Genomic DNA, 9039 nt, shown 5'->3' with positions numbered 1-9039 from the left:
GCGCGCCCTCCACCCTCGTGGGCCCCCTGTTGCTCCACCGACGCACTCCTTCCTCCTATATATACCTATGTACCCCCAGACGATCAGATACGGAGCCAAAACCCTAATTCCACCACCGTAACTTTCTGTATCCACGAGATCCCATCTTGGGCCCTGTTTCGGAGCTCCGCCGGAGGGGGCATCCATCATGGAGGGCTTCTACATCAACACCATAGCCTCTCTGATGAAGTGTGAGTAGTTTACCTCAGACCTTCGGGTCCATAGTTATTAGCTAGATGGATTATTCTCTCTTTTTGGATCTCAATACAATATTCTCCCCCTCTCTTGTGGAGATCTATTCGATGTAATCTTCTTTTTGCGGTGTGTTTGTTGAGACTGATGAATTGTGGGTTTATGATCAAGATTATCTATGAACAATATTTGAATCTTCTCTGAATTCTTTTATGTATGATTGGTTATCTTTGCAAGTCTCTTCGAATTATCAGTTTGGTTTGGCCTACTAGGTTGATCTTTCTTGCAATGGGAGAAGTGCTTAGCTTTGGGTTCAATCTTGCGGTGTCCTTTCCCAGTGACAGTAGGGGCAACAAGGCACGTATTGTATTGTTGCCATCGAGGACAACAAGATGGGGTTTTTATCATATTGCATGAATTTATCCCTCTACATCATGTCATCTTGCTTAAGGCGTTACTCTGTCTCATGAACTTAATACTCTAGATGCATGCTGGATAGCGGTCGATGAGTGGAGTAATAGTAGTAGATGCAGGCAGGAGTCGGTCTACTTGTCTCGGACGTGATGCCTATATACATGATCATACCTAGATATTCTCATGACTATGCTCAATTCTGTCAATTGCTCAACAGTAGTTCGTTCACCCACCGTAAAATACTTATGCTCTTGAGAGAAGCCACCAGTGAAACCTATGGCCCCCGGGTCTATCTTCATCATATTAATCTTCCAATACTTAGTTATTCCTTTGCTTTTTTTACTTTGCTTTTATTTTACTTTGCATCTTTGTCACAAAAATACTAAAAATATTGTTTTATCATATCTATCAGATCTCACTCTCGTAAGTGACCATGAAGGGATTGACACCCCCTTATCGCGTTGGTTGCGAGAATTTATTTGTTTTGTGTAGGTGCGAGGGACTCGCGCGTAGCCTCCTACTGGATTGATACCTTGGTTCTCAAAAACTGAGGGAAATACTTACGCTACTCTGCTGCATCACCCTTTCCTCTTCAAGAGAAAACCAACGCAAGTGATCAAGATCTAGCAAGAAGGATTTCTGGCGCCGTTGCCGGGGAGTCTACGCAAAAGTCAACATACCAAGTACCCATCACAACCCTTATCTCCCGCATTACATTATTTGCCATTTGCCTCTCGTTTTCCTCTCCCCCACTTCACCCTTGCCATTTTATTCGCCTCTCTCTCTATCCTCACTCTCTTTCTCTATTTGCCTCTTTTTGCCTTTTGCACTTTCTGCCTTTATGTCTGAAATTGGGGAAATTATTGTCGACATGGACAATAATAATATCATGGAAAATTCTGATGCTCATGCTGAAGAACCCCCTATCTCACATACAAAAAAGTTTCGTATTGGTAGTGGTAATATCATTGGAAAAGGAGTTATCCAAGATTTCTTTACTTGTGCCGGTGCTTTACCTTCTATGAGTAATTCTATCCTTCATAGAACTAGTAGTCTCGCGGATGCCATTTCCATGCTTGTAGTTGAACTTGAAAGACAATTCATGCACATCCACCCTTGCATACAAAGGATTTTCCTAGAATTTTCTAATATTGAGCATTCTTCTGTTAAGCGTGCCGCTACTATCTTTTTGGCTCATGAGTTTAGATTCATAATAAAAGAGGCCAAAGAAATATTTGCGCATTATAGGGTGGACGCTTGCCGTCCTCCCATAGAGGCTATCATTTTTTATCAAGAAGAAATAATGCGTTTTTAATCTCTAGACTATGTTGCTTTCAATGAAAATCTTAGAAAAAGGGTTCCTGCCAATGTTTTAGTTGATAGAATTTCTGAACTTAATGATGATTTGGCCATTCGAAATAATGTACTAGGATATTCTCTTGAGTATAGGCTCACAAAGTTCTGTCAAAAGAATGCTTATAATGATGAATTGGTTGTGCAATACGAAGGGCCAAAGGAGGAACCTATACCTCCCAAAGTTGATTTTGGGGACTTTTGTCCCATTAAATTTAGCCCTTTTGATTACATTTGCTTGCCTCAAAGGAAACTTGCTGCCGAACGTAGAGAATATGAAATGAGCTTTAATGATCTATCTTACTATTATGGCAACAACTAGATCTATCCTTGCTTTTCATGCCTAGCTAGGGGCGTTAAACGATAGCGCTTGTTGGGAGGCAACCCAATTTTATTTTTATTCCTTGATTTTTGCTCCTGTTTAGTAATAAATAATTTACCTATCCTATGTTTTGGTTGTGTTTTTTGTGTTTAATTAGTGTTTATGCCAAGTAGAACCGTTGGGAAGACTTGGGGAAAGTCTTGATATCTTGCTACAAAAAACAGAAACTTTAGCGCTCACGAGAACTGCTGCCATTTTTATTTGGAAAGTGCTATTTAGTTAATTCTTTTTGAAGATGATTAATAGATAAATTCCTCACGTCCAGCAATTTATTTTAGAATTTTTGGGGTTCCAGATCTTGTGCTAGCTACAGATTACTACAGACAGTTCTGTTTTTGACAGATTCTGTTTTTCGTGTGTTGTTTGCTTATTTTGATGAATTTATGGCTAGTAAAATAGTTTATAAACCATAGAGAAGTTGGAATACAGTAGGTTTATCACCAATATAAATAAAGAATGAGTTCATTACAGTACCTTGAAGTGGTCTTTTGTTTTCTTTCGCTAACGGAGCTCACGAGATTTTCTACTTTAAGTTTTGTGTTGTGAAGTTTTCAAGTTTTGGGTAAAGATTTGATGGATTATGGAACAAGGAGTGGCAAGAGACTAAGCTTGGGTATGCCCATGGAACCCCCAAGATAATCTAAGGACACCTAAAAGCCAAAGCTTGGGGATGCCCCAGAAGGCATCCCCTCTTTCGTCTACTTCCATCGGTAACTTTACTTGGAGCTATATTTTTATTCACCACATGATATGTGTTTTGCTTGGAGCGTCTTGTATGATTTGAGTCTTTTCTTTTTAGTTTACCACAATCATCCTTGCTGTACACACCTTTTGAGAGAGCCATGCATGATTTGGAATTTGTTAGAATACTCTATGTGCTTCACTTATATCTTTTGAGTTATATAGTTTTGCTCTAGTACTTCACTTATATCTTTTAGAGCACGGTGGTGGATTTGTTTTATAGAAACTATTGATCTCTCATGCTTCAGTTATATTATTTTGAGAGTCTTAAATAGCATGGTAATTTGCTTAAATAACCCTAATATGCTAGGTATTCAAGATTAGTAAAAAAATTCTTATGAGTGTTTTGAATACTAAGAGAAGTTCGATGCTTGATGATTGTTTTGAGATATGGAGGTAATAATATCAAAGTCGTGCTAGTGGAGTAGTTGTGAATTTGAGAAATGCTTGTGTTGAAGTTTGCAAGTCCCGTAGCATGCACGTATGGTATACGTTATGTAACAAATTTGAAACATGAGATGTTCTTTGATTGTCCTCCTTATGAGTGGCGGTCGGGGACGAGCGATGGTCTTTTCCTACCAATCTATCCCCCTAGGAGCATGCGCATAGTGCTTGGTTTTTCATGACTTGTAGATTTTTCCAATAAGTATGTGAGTTCTTTATGACTAATGTTGAGTCCATGGATTATACACACTCTCACCCTTCCATCATTGCTAGCCTCTTCGGTACCGTGCATTGCCCTTTCTCACATTGAGAGTTGGTGCAAACTTCGCCGGTGCATCCAAACCCCGTGATATGATACACTCTTTCACACATAAACCTCCTTATATCTTCCTCAAAACAGCCACCATACCTACCTATTATGGCATTTCCATAGTCATCCCGAGATATATTGCCATGCAACTTTCCACCATTCCGTTTATCATGACACATTCATCATTGTCATATTGCTTAGCATGATCATGTAGTTGACATAGTATTTATGGCAAAGCCACCGTTCATAATTCTTTCATACATGTCACTCTTGGTTCATTGCATATCCCGGTACATCGCCGGAGGCATTCATATAGAGTCATCTTTTGTTCTAGCATCGAGTTGTAATCATTGAGTTGTAAATAAATAGAAGTGTGGTGATCATCATTTTCTAGAGCATTGTCCCAAGTGAGGAATTAAAAAAAGGAAGAGAAAGGCCATAAAAAAGAAAAGAAGGCCCAAAAAAAGAGAGAAAAAGATAGAAGGGACAATGCTACTATCCTTTGCCACACTTGTGCTTCAAAGTAGCACCATAATCTTCATGATAGAGAGTCTTTTGTTTTGTCACTTTCATATACTAGTGGGAATTTTTCATTATAGAACTTGGCTTGTATATTCCAACAATGGGCCTCCTCAAGTGCCCTAGGTCTTCGTGAGCAAGCAAGTTGGATGCACACCCACTTAGTTTCTTTTGTTGAGCTTTCATACATTTATAGCTCTAGTGCATCCGTTGCATGGCAATCCCTACTCCTTGCATTAACATCAATCGATGGGCATCTCCATAGCCCATTGATTAGCCTCGTTGATGTGAGACTTTCTCCTTTTTTGTCTTCTCCACATAACCCCCATCATCATATTCTATTCCACCCATAGTGCTATGTCCATGGCTCGTGCTCATATATTGCGTGAAAGTTTATAGGTTTGAGATTACTAAAGTATGAAACAATTGCTTGGCTTGTCATTGGGGTTGTGCATGATGAGAGCATTCTTGTGTGACGAAAATGGAGCATGACTAAACTATATGATTTTGTAGGGATGAACTTTATTTGGCCATGTTATTTTGAGAAGACATAATTGCTTAGTTAGTATTCTTGAAGTATTATTATTTTTATGTCAATATGAACTTTTATCTTGAATCTTTTGGATCTGAATATTCATACCACAATTAAGAAGAATTACATTAAAATTATGCCAAGTAGCACTCCACATCAAAAATTCTGTTTTTATCATTTACCTACTCAAGGACGAGCAGTGATTAAGCTTGGGGATGCTTGATACGTCTCCAACGTATCTATAATTCTTGATTGCTCCATGCTTTATTATCTACTGTTTTGGACATTATTGGGCTTTATTATCCACTTTTATATTATTTTTGGGACTAACCTATTAACCGGAGGCCCAACCCAGAATTGTTGTTCTTTTTGCCTATTTTAGGGTTTCGAAGAAAAGGAATATCAAACGGAGTCCAAACGGAATGAAACCTTCGGGAATGTGATTTTCTCTCCAAACATGATCCAGGAGACTTGGACCCTACGTCAAGAAATAAAGGAGGAGGCCACGAGGTAGGGGGGCGCGCCTACCCCCCCCCAAGCGCGCCCTCCACCCTCGTGGGCCCCCTGTTGCTCCACCGACGTACTCCTTCCTCCTATATATACCTACGTACCCCCAAACGGTCAGATACGGAGCCAAAACCCTAATTCCACCGCCGTAACTTTCTGTATCCACGAGATCCCATCTTGGGGCCTGTTCTGGAGCTCCGCCAGAGGGGGCATCCATCACGGAGGGCTTTTACATCAACACCATAGCCTCTCCGATGAAGTGTGAGTAGTTTACCTCAGACCTTCGGATCCATAGTTATTAGCTAGATGGCTTCTTCTCTCTTTTTGGATCTCAATACAATGTTCTCCCCGTCTCTTGTGGAGATCTATTCGATGTAATCTTCTTTTTGCGGTGTGTTTTTTGAGACCGATGAATTGTGGGTTTATGATCAAGATTATCTATGAACAATATTTGAATCTTCTCTGAATTCTTTTATGTATGATTGGTTATCTTTGCAAGTCTCTTCGAATTATCATTTTGGTTTGGCCTACTAGATTGATCTTTCTTTCAATGGGAGAAGTGCTTAGCTTTGGGTTCAATCTTGCGGTGTCCTTTCCCAGTGACAGTAGGGGCAGCAAGGCATTGTTGCCATCGAGGATAAAAAGATGGTTTTTTATCATATTGCATGAATTTATCCCTCTACATCATGTCATCTTGCTTAAGGCGTTACTCTGTTTCATGAACTTAATAATCTAGATGCATGCTGGATAGTGGTCGATGAGTGGAGTAATAGTAGTAGATGCAGGCTGGAGTCGGTCTACTTGTCTCGGACGTGATGCCTATATACATGATCATACCTAGATATTCTCATAACTATGCTCAATTCTGTCAATTGCTCAACAGTAATTCGTTCACCCACCGTAAAATACTTATGCTCTTGAGAGAAGCCACTAGTGAAACCTATGGCCCCCGGGTCTATCTTCATCATATTAATCTTCCAATACTTAGTTATTTCCTTTGCTTTTTCACTTTGCTTTTATTTTACTTTGATCTTTATCACAAAAATACCAAAAATATTATTTTATCATATCTATCAGATCTCACTCTCGCAAGTGACCGTGAAGGGATTAACAACCCCTTATCGCGTTGGCTGCGAGGATTTATTTGTTTTGTGTAGGCGCGAGGGACTCACGCGTAGCCTCCTACTGGATTGATACCTTGGTTCTCAAAAACTGAGGGAAATACTTACGCTACTCTGCTGCATCACCCTTTCCTCTTCAAGGGAAAACCAACGCAAGTGCTCAAGAGGTAGCAGGTCCTGTTTCGACCGTAGGCGGTCAAACAGAAGGCTGTTTCCTCCGTTTTGAGGGTACGCCATGCCTCGCTTCAGCTATACCGTCCAAGATGGTTGGCTCTCGATGAACATGACGCGTTCCATTGCCTTCCGGTGAACACGACGCAGTTTCTCCATTCTGACCCAGATGGTTGGCTTTCAATGAACATGACGCCGTTGCTGCGGTCCGTTGCCTCTCCATATACGTGAACTCTGGCCGTACGTATGCGTGAGTACGCGTTTGAGACACCCGCCCGTATGTACGTACGTGCCCGTTTGTATGTATGTTCGTACGTGCATGGATGATTTATCATGTAATTGAGTTAGTTTTGTTAGGGCTTGATTCCTAGTATCCACTATGTTCAGAGATTGATGTTGCTATGACTTTGCTATGCTTAATGCTTGTCATTAGGGCCCGAGTGCCATGATTTCATATCTGAACCGTTTATGTTTTCGTGAATATATTTGTGTTCTTGATCCTACCATGCAAGTTATATGCACCTATTACGTGTTATGATCTGCATACCCCAAGGTGACAATAATTGGGATTCTTTTCGGTGATTACCGTAATTTGAGGAGTTGATGTATTCACTATGTGTTAATGCTTTGTTCCGGTTCTCTATTAAAAGGAGGCCTTAATATCCCTTAGTTTCCTTATGGACCCCGCTGCCATGGGAGGGTAGGACAAAAGATGTCATGCAAGTTCTTTTTCATAAGCACGTATGACTATATACGAAATACATGCCTATATTACATTGATGAATTAGAGCTAGTTATGTGTCGCCCTAGGTTATAACTGTTATATGATAAATGTCATCCAACATAATTATCCATCACCGATCCAATGCCTACGAGCTTTTCATATATTGATCTTTGCTAAGTTACTACTGTTGTTGCTGCTATCACAATTGCTACACAATTACTGTTGTTACCATTACTGCTACTATTGCTATTGCTACTTCCGTTATCAAATTATCATACTACTGTGCTACTAATCACTCTGCTGCTGATATTTAGCCTCCCGGTGTGGTTGAATTGACAACTCAAGTGCTAATACCTGCAAATATCCTTTGGCTCCCCTTGTGTCAAATCAATAAATTTGGGTTGAATGCTCTACCCTTGAAAACTGTTGCGATCCCCTATACTTATGGGTTATCATGTAACTCGGGCTATGACCAAATTTTGTCAGAGTTACAAGTCTATCCTCAACACGCAACTAGGGAGGAGGACCCGACACCTTTTTGTCCCAGTAAAACTCCATGATCGAATCGCAAATGGGCCCCGACCTTTTTTATCCAAGTTGCAAGTCCACCCTCAACTCGCAACTAGGCCCGGGCCTTTTTTGTCCTAGTTGCAAGTCCTCCCTTGACTCGCAACTAGGACTCGACCTTTTTTGTCCCAGGTGCAAGTCCACCATCGACTCGCAACTAGGGTCCAACTTTTTTGTAGTTGCAAATCCACCCTCTACTCGCAACTGGGCCTGACCTTTTTCTGCCCTAGTTGCAATCTCCCCTCGACTCATAACTGGGACCTGAACTATTTTTGTCCCAGTTGCAAGTCTGCCCTCAATTCACAACTATGGGTCTCATCTTTTTTTTTGTATCAGTTGTAAGTCTACCCTCGAGTCGCAACTGGGGCCCGACCTTTTTTCCCCGGTTGCAAATCCACTCTAGACTTGCAACTGGACCCCGCCATTTTTTGTCCTAATTCCAAGTCCACCCTCGACTCGTAACTTGGGTCTGTCATTTTTTGTCCTAGTTGGAAGTCCATCCTTGATTCGTACCAGGGGCCCAACCTTTTTGTCCTAGTTGCATGTCCACTCTCTACTCACAAATGGGGCCATACCTTGTTTTGTCCAAGTTACAAGTCCACCCTCGAGTCGCAACTGGGGCCCAACCTTTTTGGTCCCAGTTGCAAGTCCACCCAAGACTCGCAACTTGGGCCCAACCTTCTTTGTTCAAGTTGCAAGTACAACCTCGACTTGCAAATTGGGCATGTAGTTGTTTTCGTCCGAGTAGCAAGCCACCCCTCGATTCACAATGTGACCATTTCGTGTACCAGTTATCAGGTCAACCATTGATGTGCAACTAGGCCATTGATCCTTTTTTGGCGCAGTTGCAAGTCAACCATCGGCTCGTAACTGGGTTGGACGCTTTCTTTTGTCCAAGATGAAAATTCACTGTTGAGATGCAATGAGGCCCTTGATCCTGTTTCTGCCATAGTTACAAGTCCACCCTTGACTCGCAACTGGGCCTGACGTTTTTGACCCAATTGTAAGTCCACCATCAACTTG

Source organism: Triticum dicoccoides, chromosome 1A (assembly GCF_002162155.2).
Source record: "Triticum dicoccoides isolate Atlit2015 ecotype Zavitan chromosome 1A, WEW_v2.0, whole genome shotgun sequence".
Lineage (NCBI taxonomy): Eukaryota > Viridiplantae > Streptophyta > Magnoliopsida > Poales > Poaceae > Triticum > Triticum dicoccoides.
Note: the sequence above shows the minus strand (reverse complement) of the source record.